Raw genomic sequence first — 18,357 nt, forward strand, 5'->3', positions numbered from 1 at the left:
GCAGGTAGTATGGTAGATGTTATTCTCAACTGCACCCCAAATATAAAAGTTCATGGTGTCAGGTGAGTTTGGGGCCAGATGTTTGGATGGTGAAGTCATGAAAGTCTTCAGACAGCCAGTTTTTTTGTTTTTTTTTTACACTGCCACTATCTCCACCTAGTGGTTGACAGTAACTCATCATAGCCATCTAAATTTAGTCTTGGACACTATTCAAAGGTATGAGGTGTGATGACATAACCTTTGCTGGAAACATACTCAAAGATTGTCACAACCCCAAGCAACTTGGTCTTCATGACATGTGTTTGATATTGTTGAGAAGTTTGACTTTGTAAGGTGGTTCTCTTGGTTGGCAATTGCAACTCTTTCTATAAAGAATATTGAAGATCCTCATTGAATGTTTTCTCATAGTTGCAATTCTGATGCTCATCTCCTTCAACAACACTTTGCATAGATTTTGCCACACCTTTCTTTTTCTCCCCAACTTATAAATTTGGTTGTGTGGACACACTCATAACATGATAGGATTATTATTGCTAGCATCACCTTCATATCTCCAGTGCAATTTTTAGACTTGCATCTATTCAAGGAGTACTAAGTTGGTGCTAAGATTACTAAAAAAATTTTATCTGGCACAAATAATCATGATGCTGGTGACTTGCTTCCATTCTAAGTCTTTCCAGTCGTCTATGGTCTCCAACTGTCAAACCCACCAATAGTACACAGAAACAAATATCCATTGCACTGTATCGCTATTAAATACTTCAAATGGATCTGAAATGAAAGATTATAAAACAAATGATCAAATCTGAGCACGTATGTATTTCATGTTTGCAATTTACCCTTTTCATCGTTGCATCACCAAAATTAAGCAATGTGATCGTTTTATATTGCAAAATAATAAAAGTTTGGAAGTGGTTTTAATTACATTTTCTTTAATACTCTTAAAAGTGGTATGAATCTATCTCTCTTCCTCTTAAATTTTAGAGTAGGTGATACTCCCAAGCCTTGCAACTAGTCTAAGAGAAGGAAGACTGAAACAACACTAGTCCTTTTCTACATATCTCAACATTGCTTTCAGTCATTTTGGATTTCTCCTTGTACGTAAGCAATACTGGGTCCAGAAGTGCAGTTGGCTATTGCGTAATTCTTAATATATACACACTCTACACTTTCAGATGTCTTTTGCGACAGGAAGGGGGAAGGCAGTCACTAGTTATATTTGTGATGAATTTCTTCAAGATCCAAAATGTTAATATAAACATGTTCTATAAGACAACTTTAGATTTGATGATGAAAGTGAAATTAGTTTTTAGTTAATTTGATTCTGAGCTGGCGTTTCTATGATGCTTGGATAAACTAAAAATTGACTCTTAAAACTTACAGCATTACTTAAAGACTTTTTCAAAAGAAATTCTATATGCAAATAAGGAATACTTTTTATTTATAACATTTTTCGTCAACCATTTGATCTGTTGAGAAAATGAAGGTCTTTGCAGTATGCTTCAAACAAAAACAAATATTCCTCTATTTGTGTTGGGGTTTTCGATCATACGATTCCCCTGCCGCCACACCATGAAACTTGATTCAGCATTATGCAAAAAAAAAAAAAAACTTGTGACATCATCTCATATTTACATGTTATTTTACCCCCCCCCCCTCTTCCTTCACTTCCTTCTCTTTTTTTGTGGTTATGCAATCGTTTTGAAATGAAACAATCGCAACTTGATGCCACCTTCCTGCCATTGAATGACAATCTCTCTCAAGTAGTTGATCTGTTTACACATTCAGCCATAATTCGCATTATTTTATTGAAATGTTGATATCATAAAATGAAAATAGCCAAAAAGATTTAGCTTCTGTGGAGAGGGGATGGGGTCTTTATTTAAGCATTTATAATTAGTCTTAATTTTATTACAATCGGTATCCCATTGCCACTTTATACCAGATTTGGTGAAGTAGTTTTGGAACCTATAAGATATTATTTATGATAATAATAATATTAAAAATGAGTTGTTGAAAAATAAATATAACAAATAAATGTTATCAAAGGCAAGATAAGTTACTTTTCTACTTAACTGGTTAAGATTTTAGTGTTTTTATTTAGTGTAAAATGTTTAATCGGTTCGAAAACATGTAGTGTTTATCTGTATATTTGAAAAATACAAATAGCGGCAGACTGTGTTGGACACGTTAAGTTTGGGAAAATGAGTTAAAACTAAAAAACTACAAAATACTTTCAGGAACTCGCTCAATATATGTTACCATGACATAGGCAGACATGTATTCGGTGGTTTTTAACAGTATTTTCTATATTATTTTAGTTTTAACTCATTTTCCCAAACTCAACATGTTTAAATCACTCTGCCGCCATTTGTAATTTTCAAATATAGCAGTAAACGCTGTGTTTTTCGAGTCGAATAAACATTTTACATTAAAAAAACAAAAAAATTATCCATTTTGGTAATAAAGTAACATATCTTGCCTTTGATAATATTTGTTATACATTTATTTTTTGACAACTTTTTCGAATCTACATGTGCAGTAATACAAACCCAATAAAAACACTAAAAATTATCCAATTAGGTAGAAAAGTAACTTATCTTGCCTTTGAAAATATTTACTTGTTATATATTTGTTTTTGTTGACAACTTTTTCAAGTCTTTGTGCAAGTACAAACCCAAAGGGGGTATTTTTCTGTCTAATTTTATTTTTAGTACCGCGCTTGATTTTAAATTTTATGATATCTTTTTTGGGTATTTTTTTTTGCATTAGGTCCACCGCCACAATTTTCGACTATGCTGAATAAGAAAATCTCATTTAAAATTTGCAGAGGCAAGTAGTTTTCAAGATATAAAGACCTGTACTATGCACTATAATTCACTGGCGGCCATGAATAAACACTCCCAATGTCCTCATATTAAGAACGGCTTTCGGAATAAACAACACCCATGCCTAACCATGTGTTTTAACCTTTTACCTGTCTTTCGTCTGTTAAAAACGGCTTTCTGAATAAACACTTCCAACCTACCCATGTTAAAAATTGTGGAGGTGAACCTAATGTGAAAATTTACCTTTTGTTTTTTTAATAAATTGTTAGTTGAAAGCACAGAATAGTGACAAAACACCATCCCCCTCCTCTTGGTAAGAATGGCTAAAAAAAAAATAAAGGTTTTCTTGGTAGAAACTTTTCTGTATTTCACCTAACAATTTTTGGTGCTATTGAACTTACTGATCCGCGCTATTTTTTAAATCGTATTTCCAAGTTTAAAGTTTTATGTTTTTTTTTTTAATCAATTGTAAGGTTAAAGTACAGAATAGGTACAAAACACCCTCCCCTCCCCATGTTAAGAATGGCTTTTTAAATAATAACATTATTTCTGCATGAGTACCTAATATTTTTTTTTTTTTTTTTTTTTTTTTCAGTCATTCTTACCATAGAGAGGGGATGGTGTTTTGTAACCATTCTGTGCTTTCAACTAACAATTTATTATCAAAAAAAGATATTGTGAAAGTTGAATTTAACTTGAAAAAAAAAAACGTTAACGGCGCATTCAACATTGTAGCCGGAGCTGATTTGGCAATAAGGTCACGTTAGTCGATTAATGCGTGCTGATGCACTTACTGACCCGCGCTATTTTTTTAAATCGTATTTCCAAGTTTAAAGTTTTATATGATTTTTTGGTATATTTTTAGATTAGGTCCACCTCCACAATTTTCTCTTAAATGACGACTTTTATAGGTTTCTGACTATGCTGAATACTTAAATCGCATTGAAATTTTGCAGAAATAAGTAGTTATCAAGATATAAATAGTTGTTTTATGCATTGTATTCTTTGGTGGCCATTTTTGTTACACGCGTAGATTTGTTTATGACGTGCGCACAGGCGCATAAAAAAGATGGCCGCCAGAGATTACAATGCGTTATACAACTTTTTATATCTCAATTACTACTTATTTCTGCAAAATTTCAATGCGATTTCCATATTCAGCATAGTCGAAAACCTTTAAAAGTCGTCATTTAAAAGAAAATTGTGGAGGTGGACCTAATCTAAAAATTTACCGTTTTTTTATTCAATTGTAAGGTTAAAAGTACAGAATAGGTACAAAACACCCTCTTCTCTCCATGTTTAGAATGGCTTTTTAAATAATGTTATTATTTCAGCACGGATCAATAAGTGCATGAGTACCCAATTTCTTAATAAAGAAAAAGCATTCATATTTTCTTATATAAAAACAACTTCTGTAAAAAAAACAAAAAAAAACTGTACTTTCAATTTTTGTTAAAAAAGGTTTTCTTTAAAAAAAAAACCAAAAAAAACTACGGTAAAAAAAACCCAAAAAACAAAAAATTAATCGGTACTTATGCAGAGAGTGATCTGTGCTGAAATAATAACGTTATTTAAAAAGCCATTCTTAACATGGGGAGGGTGTTTTTGTACCTATTCTGTACTTTAACCTTACAATTGAATAAAAAAATATATCATAAAACTTTAATTAAACGTGGAAATACGATTTAAAAAATAGTGCAGATCACTCTCTGCATTAGCACCGAAAGTACAGAATAGTTAGAAAACATCCTCCTTCCCCATGTTAAGAATGACTTTCTAAATAATAATGTTAATGCTTCAGTACTGTTCCTTGTCTGCTTAAGTTTAACTTTTGTTTATTAAATTGTTAGGTGAAAGTACAGAATAGTTACAAAACACCCCTATTCCCATGTTAAGAATGGCTTTCTAAATAATGTCATTATTTCAGCAGAGTAGCTTCTCTGCATAAGTACCATGTTTTGTTTATTAAATTGTTAGGTGAAAGGACAGAATAGTTACAAAATACCGTCCCCATGTTAAGAATATCTTAATAAAACATTATTTCAGCACAGTATTTTCTATACATAAGTACTATCTATTTTTGTTTATTAAATTGTTAGGTGAAAGTATAGAATAGATACAACCCCCCCCCCATGAAATCTTCTAATTCGTTTCGTCAAACCGTGGTGTATGAAATGAATTGAAACAGAAGTCAGTTCTATCAACAAAACAGATTCGCACTAACGGCTTACGAAAAATATTTTTATTTTATTTAATATTTTTATAATTGGCGATGTTAATTTATTTTAATAACATAGAAACATCCCTCGACTCTAAAGATGGGTTGATCCAACAGGTTTATTTATGCCATTTTTTTCCCCCCGTTTTGGTTTTTCCGATTTTTTAACATCGTCTTTTTTATAATATTTAAACAGGGTTATTACTCCCCCCTCCCCATACACACACCTACAAACACCCAGGCAACGCCAGGTACCCCCCACTAGTACTTTCATAAATCAGAGTCCATTTTCTGTAGGCTGTTTTTGAACCCAGTCAACGACTGGTACTTTTGCTAGTATATATATATATATATATATATATATATATAAAAGCTTTATTTATACAACCATTTAGCAGCTACACATGATCGTGCACTTGGTTTATCGCGTATATTTGTTAGATGATTTTTTTTTTTTTTTAAATTTACATGAGTTCTGTTACTTCTATAATTACTGGAATAATAGAAATCTTCCTGAGCTTCCAGTTTCTTTTCATGTCATATATAACAATTTTGTTTGAATCATCATCATCAAGAACATTGATTTTTCAACTAGTGTTGCTACTTTCTCTGTTGGTCCCATATGAGGTTTAAAAGCTCCATTTTTTAGGTACATGGCTGTAAGCTTGCATATAACTGAATGTGTGTGTGTGTGTGTATACACAAGTCAGCATCTGTTTCAACTGCTCGAATATTGAACGCCTTTTGATTTAGCATATGACACCTGATATATTTTTTTTTTCCTTCTCTTCACCAATGACTTTTAAGAATTCTTAGGGTGAAATCTGAGCAGGGTTCTTTGGTTTCATGACGCTCTCTTCATACTTTGTCTCTTGAGAGGATGACAGCAAAGTTGTTTTTGCTTTTGTTATTTTATGAGTAAAATAAACCTGTCAAAAAGAATCTAAAATAAAATCCTTATTACAATGGAGAATTGGTGTCTGCATAATTGTAACAAAAACTTTAAATATTATTTAAAAGGAAAATACATAGAATCTATTATATTAAAGAAACAAAAATTGTTTCTTTAATGGGGCGCACAGCTTTAATGACCCATATTAAAAGAAAAGGCTGAAAACAACTATTGTAAGAAGGTCATAAAGTTTTTAACTTATCAAGTAAATTTTCCATTGCTTTACGGCAAAATACTAAGTCATCAGCATCTTTTTCAGATAATCCATATACAGAAGTCTCTGGACAATACTGAACAAGACACAAATGAAAAGTAACAGATTTTGGACAGAGCCCTGGTGTAGTTTCTTCTTGACAGACTGGGGATATGCATTGTAAAGGTGCCTGCGCATGAAATTTTTGTGGCAAGAGTTGCACAATCTCTAACCACATCTCCTGAGTCAACATTGTTGAATACCAGTGGCAAGTGGTTCAGGACAACTGGAAACAATGCCAAGATAAACAGAAAGCACATACAGCGCCTAGAATTCCCAAATGGTCACCCATCTGGTACTAGCCAGGCTCAACATTGCTTACCTTCGGTGATCTGATGAGATCCGGCGTGTCAACGTGATTATGCTGTATCTCTAATATATATACCAAGTTATATGTATTCATGAAAGAAAACTCATGAATTTAACAAGGTTATTAAGAGTGCTCAATAAAAGAAGAGCAAGATATATTTTTATTGATATAGACAAACTTACATAGTTTTGACACGCGACATGCCAATTAAATACTACCTTAATATTAAATCTTTCCCTAAAACAAATATTATTAGAAATACAAATTTTTTAACATATTCAAATGAAAAGCACATGTTTATATTGAAACAGATTTAATTATGTATTTTATATTAAAAAAGATATCGAAAATAATGTTGATATTGTGTTTTAATGATATTTTCTTAATGTGAAAAACATATTCAAACACATGCCTATTATTTCAAGCTGGTTATCTTGATTTTCAAGCATCACTGTTTCTGTACAAGACTGAACCCAATAGAAGGTGTGTGTGAGGGGAGGTATATGTGAAATCGTGTTTTCATACTTAATGACCTTTCGTGTGTCGACTAAAAATTGTACTTTTTTTGTTGTTACTGATGTATAGAGCATCTTCTTCTTCCACTGAAGCAATAATGGTAGATTTTTATTGATCTTCCAAAAAACTAGTTTCGAGATTTGTTCGCATCAAGACTGACATATGAATGCACATCATTGTGTTTCATGTTGCATGGCGTCTTGCCATTACAATGACTTTTTCTTTTGATCAACAATTTTTCTCTTCTGCCAGACTTTTCTTGTTTTTTCTTCATTCATCTAGATTCTAAGTCTTGACATTTTTATTGCAAATTATCTGCTTGTAATCTAGCTAATATTTATAATTTATAAGACAATATCACCTGTTTATCTGCTTTTCATACTTTCCTCATCTAAAGCCTATTCTAAATGACTGTTTTTTCTCTCATAAAGTGAGGTAAAGCAGAACACAAAAAACGCAACAGAAGTTTTTGATCACTTGTGACAGTCAAGCGATTCAATGCAGAGTGAAGAGCACACTCTCGAAGAATGTGACCTGCTTGGTCATCTGCATCACATTCAAGGTATTTTGCTGTTGATACTTTCAAAGAGACTGGAGTGATCGCCACAACCAAGCCACTTAAAGTACCCAAACCCCTGACCATGTCAACAATGACATCTATACAATTGGAACCATTGACGATGCTCTGGGCCCTTTGCTTCTTTGACTACTGTTTTATTGTAATTTCTCTAAAGATTTCTTACTCTTTTGAGCTTTCTAATAAACACTTACAACTAAGCTGATACGTTTGACCTCACAATTCTACAATTGTTTTCAATGGTGAAATTGAGAGATTTTGAAAACCATGCAGCACTCTTTCGAGGACCTATCTGAATTATTGAAGTAGGAGCAGATTCAATCCTTAGGTGAAAGTCAACACGATTACAAAGTACGTTAAGGAAGGATAAAAAAAGCTCTGACGGTCTGTACATGTTAAACTTGTTAAACTTCCACTCTTTTGAAAATTGTTGAGATGTTAAATTTCAAAATTTATATTTCTTATATATAAGTATATGTGATTGAATGCTGAGAATATTAAAATTGGATAATTTGCTTTTTTTTGCTTTTTTTTTTTTAAATTTTATTCTGAGAAAAATCGATTTGTTTATGGTTGATTAAAACAGTTAAAACACTTTTTCCAACATAACTCTTTGTTACAACCCAGATCATTGATAGGGTCAAGATGACTAGTTGGCATCGCCAGATCGATTGCTTCAAATTGAGCCAAGTATCTAAGGAAGAATTCAGCAAAAATATAGTTTATCAATTATGTCCATTGAAATTCCTAATCCATATAATATTTGCTGATTACAATGTATCACTTATATTTGCAAAGTTTCTTACATAATTTAAGGAGTTGAATAGAAATAACACCAATATGACATATGAAAACCATAACTATCGCAGGCTCAATAGATTAATAGACAACCGAGTTAATTATAAATTATGGCCGATTAGAACAGGTAAAACAGTTTTTTCCGGCCTAACTCACTCCCAGAACTAAAGTATATTTTAGTATGTATTTTGTATTATCAAAGTATATAAGAAAAGGTTTTTAGGCAAAAGAAACATATCTATAAAAATAATATAGAAATAGAGATTTATTTTTAATTATACAAGAGGAATGTCTTAACAGAAGTCTTGCAGTAATAATAATTTCATTTTACTTTAATTTCATTTGAAAATTCTTATGAATTTTCAAATGAAATTAAAGTAAAATGAAATTATTCATTGTTATGATTAACAAGTGCATCTAGTTTATTTATATATATATATATATATATATATATATATAAAGTGAACGTGTCTGTCTGTGTGTGTCTGTGTACATTTCCCTACACAATAACTCTGTCAATTTTCAGTCTACAGACTCGAAATTTGATATACAGGGTACTGAGATTTGGGAAAATCTTTGTAATCCATTTTCAGCCAGAAATTTGGCTGTTAAGGGGTCAAAGTTCAACGATTTGACCTTTAAGAACTCTACCAAACTCCTCCGACAATTTTGGATCTAAACACTTGAAATTTTAGATATAGGTTCGTTGGACATGGATCTAACTTAATAACTTGATTTGAGCCAAAAACAAATGTTATGGGGTCATAATAGGGGTTAAAGTTTTAAAAAATTTGACCTTTGTGGTCTCTACCAAATTACTCAGACAATTTCTGGTCTAAACATTTGAAATTTTACATAAAGGGTATTCAGAGATAGGGCAAGCTTTTTAATCGGTTTGGGTCAAAAATGTTTAGTTACCAATATATAAATGTGGTCGTAACAGCAAAGACATCAGGTTTTTCCCCGTTCTTTTCTTCCTTCGGGGTACGGGTTCAAGCCTGCCTTCCTACTACCACTTTTTTTTTTTTTTTCTCTCTCAACACATACATCCAAACACCCGGGCAACGCCAGGCTGAAATGCTAATGTATATATATATGTATGTTAGCAAATATGTTCTCTCTGGTTGAATAGTTATACTAGCCTGGCGAATAAACCTATATTGCCCCTCCTTCTAAAAAAAACAAAGGAGGTAATTCCTAGGAGTATTATGGTAACAGAACAGATACTACTTTTAAAAAAAGAGAAGGTAGTCCCTGGGAAGATGCTCTGTTGACAATGGAACAGAGGAGAATGTAATACCTGGGAATTTTCCCCCCCATCTCCTTCTCTTAAATAGGGGTTAATTTCTGTGAGAACTGTCTTTGGACAACAGAACGGATACTACATAACCCATCCCTAATAAAGGTAATATGGTAAAGGACGATGCAATACCTGATAGTGTTTCCCCACTCCCTTAACAACGAAACAGTAATTCCTAAATGAAATAAATTTTCAACAACAAGTAGGATAACCCTGAGAGTAAATGTGGTATTGTGGTGACTGAAATGATTCTAGTTAAAAGTAGGATAGACATTTTCATTGCTTTTGAGCAAGGATGACCAACGACTTCCAATTTCCCACATTTTTGATGACCTTGTGCCTAATTTATTCTGAATGTAATGTTTTATATTTTGTGCAAATAAATTATTCAATATATAGTCTGCTCCACATCCCAACAACATCAAATTTTTACTAATGACTTAAGTTTAAACCGAAAGTTTACATATAAATTATCTTCCTTAAAAATTAAATGTTAACACATTTAAAAAAAAAAAAAAAAAAAGCACAATCCTTTTTACAGTTCTGGATTTTTAAGATGAGAGATGATTGTTTGGATTAATTGGACTAATACTCTCATCTTGAGTGTTTTATTTGCACAACGTTTCGATCAATGTAACCTCTGACTTTCTTCAGATGTATAAGTCGCCATGTTTGGTTAAGGAAAGTACTAACCATGGTACCAAACATGCCGACTTAGACACCTGAAGAAAGTTAGAAGTTATATTGATCGAAACGTGCAAATAAAGCTCAAGATGAGAACATTAGTTTGTATTATTTGTCTTTTCTTTTATTTAATCGCTTTAATTTTATCGATTATAATATTACTATCGATAAAATTATTGCATATAAGAACATTTGACATTACAAATTGGAAAGGTATAATCCAGAATTTAATTTATTAAAACTTCTAAAATAGATATGCAATTGAAGAATATCTGTTGTGTTTTCAGAGTGTTCGGAAATTATTGTATATGCAGTATTATAAAACGCATCATTAGAATTAAATAAGCACAAGTTGTTTTAATGTTAATATAGTTAGGGTAGGCGGGAGAAACTTCTTCATTTATTCATGTAGACAATAAACATGTAGCAGGCTGAAAAAGTAAAGAATCAAAAGCGTCTGAAAAAGATTCTTAAAGCAATAACGATGAAATTTGAAGCAAGAGTTTAATTGCTGTCTCCTTCAATAAACAATTTGCCTGCAGGTAATAGCAACAGGTGTGTTAATGAAAAGATTAAAGGTCGACGGTGGAGGGTTAGGATGCAAAGGTGAGATTATTGCCCTTAAAAAAGGAAAGAAACTTGTCTAATCCTATGTAATCCTTGCTTTGAAGTGAACGTCGGATTAAAGGGCAAGGTGATACACGCTATTCTCATGCGACAAACATTGGTGTGAGATGTTTTAAAAAAGAAAACAAAAAAACTAAAAATGAAAAAAAAAAAAACAAGCCGTAAACGTATGTGGCAGCTTGGATGAATATTTATGTGTATAAGTTATATTTGTATGGATGCATCAGTCCAGCTATTTACGTCTAGCTTCTGTTTCTTTCTATGTCTTTCTCTCACTCTTTCTCAACAAAAACTGATACTACACTCCAATATTAGAAAACTACCTGGAGAGCAACACTTTAATCATAACCAACACCCGCATACGTGTATATACATTGATGATGTTTGTCGGAACTTTTCTTTTTTTTCAGAACAGAATGTTTTTTGTTGTCTTTTATTACAAAGAATGTTATTAGGAGTATCCCAAAGAATATGGCAAAGAAGTGAAATTAACATTTGCAGGAATTTGAACTGTTGACAGCAGCAAGGGGTCCATTTTATATATACTCGTTTGTGTTTGATTTTATGCAGTATCAATGTTTAATTACTTTTCAATTTTTATTATAGAAATAAACTTCTCAAACTAGGTTAAAATTCCCACATAAATTGTAGACAGCTATGGAATCTAAGTCCAAAACTCCACCGATCTAGATGAATATGAATATCTTAAACCAGATAGCTGTTGGGGTGTGCAGGTGATTTTGTTTTCAAAGTGGGGGTGCTGATGTTGGATTAAGAGGGTAGAGGTTAAATAGATTTTCATGTCCTGCTTTACTTCAAATAAAAAACAAATGCTGCTGCAGCATTAGAATGTCAACCAATCGGCCTCTGTATAAAACCAACACATGAATGATTGTCCATGTGTCTGTAAGCAAAGAACGAGCAGTCATAATCGGTGACTATTAAGTGAGCGCGCGCACACATAAAACATGACCACGTTTACTAACACTACTCGAATTTCCTGCTGAGTTTTCAAAGCTTTGAAGGTCAAAGGTTACATGTATTTTTAATTCATTTTAAACTACACTCAAACTTGCACTAAAAACAAAGAATTTTTATTTTGACTGGGTTTAGAACATCAGTTATTCAATACTTCCAAAGTCTGAGTAAATTTCTCGTTTTAATGAAGGATGAGGGTTAGGACAAATTCATCACTTAGTTCAGACAATTTTTTTGTGTGTTTCACAATTTTGAGATGAGGAATGATAATTTGTATTATATATAATTATATACATAGTGTTGCAACAAAATCTGACACTTGACAAAAAAAAAAACAAATTTATTTCGCAACAGTTAGTTGCATACTACATGATTTTTCAATATAACTGCTGGCTCAAGGCAGGCGCAAAATGAATCACATGTTTTGTTTATAGTGATCAATGTCTCTACTATGGCAGCCTTTAGAGTCAACTGTTTTGCAGGCATAATTGTTGGACTTGACCTCGATCACTCCCCAGAAGAAATTGTCAAGAAGGGTTGTGATTGGATGATAAGAGAATCCACAAATCTGGCAACCAGTAGTAAGGAACATTGTGTTGAGCAGCTATGCACAAGTCATTGTGGCCTTGACATAGATGCACCTGGGAGTGATCTTGTCCATCATAGATTTTGTTACCCTCCTCAGCACCTCCTGGTATTTCATTTACTTTTTGTCAAATGTATTTTGCTGCAACACCATATAGTAATATTTAGTAATATATATGTAATAAGACCACGCATTTCAAACAAGAATAAATTTAAAGCAACTACATTTAATACTAGAATTCTCTGCAAAGATCTATAATGTAATAATCAGTTCTAAATGACAGATTTTGGAGGTTGAATGTTCAATCTTATAAATACAATTACAAATTAAAATTAAATAAATTAACTTTTATTTAATCATGGCTGACAGAGCAAGAGCAACTTACCATTGTGGATTAAATAAAGGCTTCAGTTCAAAATCCCATACAGATTACCAATAAGATGTACCTAAAGGTCATAGGTTATATCAGTTAAAATCTGGTCCTGGATATGACCTTAAATTGTATCCAGTGGTGAGGCCCCAGCTTGTGGGCTTTGGGGAGTGTGGAGCCACCCTTTAATTGACATTGCTCCCAGGTCCACTCTGACCCGGACTGGTAGTACCTGTTAGGGTCACAACTATGGGTTGAATGGAAACCGACTTGAAAACAACAAATATATTCTATTAAAAAAATTTTCTTCAAAATCTTTGGATTCGGCATTAAATAACCTGAAAAGGGTTGGTATGCCATAAACCAATCAAAATGTAAGAATACCATCAAAGATAAGAAAGTCCAAACAAGACAAACTTTTTTTTTCATGTCTCCTTATTTATTGAACACTTTAGATTTTGTACATTGAAAAAAAAAAGTTGATATTTCAGTAAAAACTCGTATATCTGCTTTAAAATCAAAATAAGATAAATTACTATTCATGGAAGAAAAAGATTTCTGTAACCAGTCAGTTTAGCATCTTCACTCCATAGCCCTGTTTAAATTATTAATTGTTTTAATTTATGCTTTATTTTTATTCTAAAAACATTTTTTTACTAAAAATATACTTACATAGTTTGTTTTTTTTACATAAAAATATACTTACATAGTTTTTTCAGTGGCATTCTGTTACAGTTTATTTCACACCTTAGTAACCCTTTTCTTGATCATTTTATGCTAAAAACACAATATCATAAACTACATATTGATTGCTTTCATTTAATCTGTTATGGCATATCAACACTTTTGTTGTTATTGTGATTCATTGAGTTTTTATGGCATATCAATATTTTGGCCATTTTTTAATAGGAAATTTAGCATTGTAAAAAATCTGATTTGATTTGAATTTGATTTATTAGTTCCATACTAGGGAAGGTTTTGTTACGATTTCTCCATTCTTATAAGCTAACTCAGATTGTTCATGACCCCACCTGTGTGCCCGACACTGATGGTCAGTATGCAAGTCTCCTAGACCTTTTTCTCACAACTTGCCCTGAGCTATGTTCATCTTCCATTCTATCCCCACTGGGATCTTCTGACCACTCAGTTGTCTCTGTTAAGATAAAAACACAATGTAATAAGTTCTCCGACATACCTCTCCATCGTACAGTATATCGATACTTTATAGCTGACTGAGATAGCTTCCATACATTTATATCAGATTTACCTCTTCGTTCCATATTTAAAAAGAATGTGTCCTCCATAGTATAAGACCTGATGGAATGGTTAATTGTAGGTGTAGATCACTTCATACCCTCCAAAAAATTCCAGCAAAAACCTAAGAGCCAGCTGTAATTCTTTCCAGAATGTGCTGCTGCCATTACGCACAGAAATCACTATTTCCATTGCTTTCAATGAAATAGATGTACTGAGACTAAAGCTGTCTTCAGGATTGCCAGCAACCATTGTGAAAGAGTAATAAAGAATATGAGAGAGTTGTACATTTAGTCCAAAGACCAACAGCTTGGTTCCCACCAATTTTGGCAAATAAGAAACCGCATCCTGAATAGAAGTGCTTGCTCTATCTATACCATCATCAATAGACCTGAGGTAATCTCATCGGGATTGAACAAAGCCAAAAACTTTGCAGCTAATTCCACCCTATGTGATCAGGGCCGCCAACACCCCCATATTTCCTCCTGTGTCTTAAAACGTGCTATGCGACTTATAAATATCTGTGCATGATGTTGCCAAGCCAATCAAAAACCTTGATTCCAGTAAAGCAACTAGTGCTGACAGCATTCCTATTATCGTGCTCAAAAAGCTTCAACCAGAACTAGCTCCCATACTTACAGAGCTGTTTAAGTGTTGTCTTAAGAAGAAATGCCTGTTTGAAGATAAAATTTATTGAATTTAGCATGAATGGCCACTCCCCTGACTTAACATATCGAAACTAGTTGTGTCCCATTAGGATACTTCTCATGGAATAGTTCAAGTTCATTTTTGTGTATGTAATAATACGTTCGCTCAGAGAGGGGCCTAGCTAAAACAAACAGCCCTTATCAAAATTGACATTTTTTGCATAAGAAAAGTAACAAGGGGAGGAGTCAAAAAGGCAGAAAATGAGTGTACATAGTTTTTAAATGATCTCAAGACTTTTGAAAAAGGTTTTACTTTTAACAGACAATGTGAATGAACAAAAAAACTTTGAACCATTTTTGATCGAGACACAATTTAATGTGAGAGATAAATGTGTGGAGAAAGCCTTTCTTAGAAGTACTATGCATGTATATATTTATATGTATGTATACCAATGACCGTCTTGTTTATGTTTGCATGTGTGCGTATTGTGTATGTACGCATGTATATATGTGTGTGTTATGTGTACATATGTATGTGTGCGTGCGTGAATATATGTATATATATATATATGTATGTATAACAATGACCGTCTTTAGTGTCATGTCTGCTTGAGCATGTGAATTCGCTGGCAGGACTATATGTCATTTTCGGGCTCATGAACTTTCAGTGTCTGAGGGAGTGGCACTCGTCTGACAAGACGTTGCAATCAATAACAATATATATATTAGTCCTCGCGCGAAAGAGCAGGACACAAAATGTTTTAAATAATAATAGAATAACAATAAAAGACTTTCACTGACGAGGACTACTATTGACCGGAACCAGTTATACAGTCCTTTTGAAATTTTCATCTCTATTTTTCTCGTTATGTACTGAATATTTGTTAATGAAACCTATATGAAATATGTTCCTTATTAAATTTTAAAGATTTTCTATTCTGAAAGAAGTTTTACAAAATTTAACCTAAAAAAGTTATTTTAAAGCTTTTGTCAAAAAAAAAATTCAGATTTTCTCGTTATTCAGACCTATATTACAAAGAGGGGGTTGCAAAAAATGAGTTGTGGCGTGAGGAGAAATACAAACTGAAATAGAGAGAAGGAGAGTTTTAAAATATAATCTTAAAAAGATAAGATACAAGTTAGAAAAGCATTTCATCCAAGGCATGAAAATTGTTAAACAAAATGTTTTTACTATAGGCTTTAAAAATAAAGGTACAAGATTCAATTTGAAATCTATTTATCTTCAAAATGCGCTTTTATAAATTTTACAAAGTAAGGTATAAAAATTTAATTTAAATTGAATCAAAAAATTACCTTGGATTTATTTTATGTAATGTACATTTTGTTGCAGTTTAAAAACATCTTTCATCTAGCAATTAATGATATAGATATAAAATGAATGTACGTTTGTATTATATTTTAAATTTATTTACCTTTTCAAACTTGGGTCATTTTGTCTTCATGACTTATTCTGCAAATTTTATTTAATGAACTCTATAATCGCCTCTGGACAGCCTCAAAATCAACCACAGGCCTTTGTCATTTTCTCTTTACTTCAACCTTCAAAAACCTTGGTGATCTTTTTTGTCTTGTTCCAACGCATCCCACACAAAAAGTCTAGTGGATTTCAGTCAGGTTAGTTGGGAGAGCAGATTCAGATGAAGGATAGTTTACATGCTTCAGTAATAAAATATCAATTGTGTGTGTGTGTGTGTGTGTGTGTGTGTGAGCTTCGGAAGAGAACTTTGAAGAATTATCTTGCATCCCACTCAAAATTCACCAAGTTAATAATACACATGAATTGGTATGCGCGAGTTTGTCTTTATTTTACTATTTAGTTTTCTGCTACTTATGAAACAGAATAACAAAATCATGCATAACTAAAACAGGACGCCATTATTACAATAAATATTGTTGACACCAAATACATTACTTATAGATTATACAAATCTTTGTTTGACTCACTAATGGCATCGTTGGTCAACCATACAAGTAATATACGATTTGCTTGTGATTTCTTCTGTTTAAACATGTTTTTAATATCGGCAATTAATATCGGTGTTTACATTTTGTCAGACAAAAATATATTAGAATATTTCTGCATATGTACCTTTGTCGTTCATAAGATGTGGTAGAAGAAATATTGTTAATAACGGCTTTCTTCAATAAGAACCTATTTTAATAATTTACAGAATATCATAATAATGGATAAAATGCTTGCTATACGATAATTACCTTCTTCAGATTTTTTTTTTTTTTTTTTACAAAGAGTCACCACTTATCAAACTGCGAAATCTGTATAGAATTTCTAATAAAACTCTTTATTTAATCCATGGGAAAAGCTTACTCTCATTCCATTAGGCATGACCGGGTAAGAGTCGTAAATAATTTATAATTGTTTATTAGTACATTCTGCAAGGACCTGTAGCATAATGGAAAAAGTGCTAAATAAAAATTAGTTTAAAGTTAATTGTTTCTTCACCAGGGATTTAACTCTAAATTTCTAGTTAAAATTCATTTTAGAATATCTCTTAAACAATGCATTTATTGGCTGTGACATCAATTTTGTAAAAAAATTAAAACATACATGGAAGGCAGAATTGGAACCATCTTCTAGTGGATTAGGTAGAGAGTTGCTTTTGAATTTCCCAGAAATCTAGTGGATTAGGTAGAGAGTTGCTTTTGAAATTCCCAGAAATCTAGTGGATTAGGTAGAGAGTTGCTTTTGAAATTCCCAGAAATCTAGTGGATTAGGTAGAGAGTTGCTTTTGAAATTCCCAGAAATCTCTCTGATATAATAAAAGGCAGAAGAAATCCACGACAATGTCCAAAATGTGAACACGACAGCTATTGATGAAGGTACAAGAAGAAATAAATGATCTAAATATTTCATCTCGGAAATGCAGTATAAAAAATGTTTAATCACATAAATGTGGTTTCAATAACTGGATCACTGTGATAGCAGCCCCAGGAGCTGGCATTCCTTACTCCATTCTTGTTTATTATTCAAAATGAAATCTTTACATGTGTGAGAAAGAAGGGTTAATAAACTTATAAAAACTTAAATGTGCAGTCAATTGCTTAAGAAAGTGACAAAAAATGTGAATTAAAATCAACTTTTGTTGTACTCATTACATGTTTACTTTTTTCTTCATTAATTTTTCTACTCTTTCGTTTTTTTGTTTTTTTTTCATTGCTACAGTTTGAAAAATATTTTTTTAAATATCTTATCAGAATCCATCATTTAAAGGATATTGCTGATAAAGAGATATGAAGAGATAAAAAATAATAGGAAAAAAATGTAAATCATGGCGGTTTTTAAACAACTTTGAAGAAAATGTGCAAATGTGAGATGAGAAGTTGCCAGCTGAGTGAAGATCATACAATTTATCAGTAATAAACACCACAAACCTGATCCTACATCCTCCCCTTCGACTCAACAACTGCAGTCAGAGAGAA

At 32.3% G+C, this 18,357-nt stretch overlaps 1 protein-coding gene, 1 long non-coding RNA gene and 1 pseudogene across 16 annotated transcripts in view; 1 reads left to right on the forward strand and 2 right to left on the reverse strand.

Moving 5' to 3' along the window:
- The window catches only part of LOC145260568 (uncharacterized), a 504,115-nt gene that overhangs the window by 198,031 nt on the left and 287,727 nt on the right, over positions 1-18,357 (forward strand). The window lies entirely within an intron of this gene.
- LOC145260569 (uncharacterized) overlaps positions 1-18,357 on the reverse strand; it is a 239,274-nt gene that overhangs the window by 125,648 nt on the left and 95,269 nt on the right. The window lies entirely within an intron of this gene.
- Positions 6,507-6,623, reverse strand: LOC145260744 (5S ribosomal RNA; annotated as a pseudogene).

This window comes from Euprymna scolopes, chromosome 36 (assembly GCF_053919585.1).
Source record: "Euprymna scolopes isolate OS-2025 chromosome 36, ASM5391958v1, whole genome shotgun sequence".
Lineage (NCBI taxonomy): Eukaryota > Metazoa > Mollusca > Cephalopoda > Sepiida > Sepiolidae > Euprymna > Euprymna scolopes.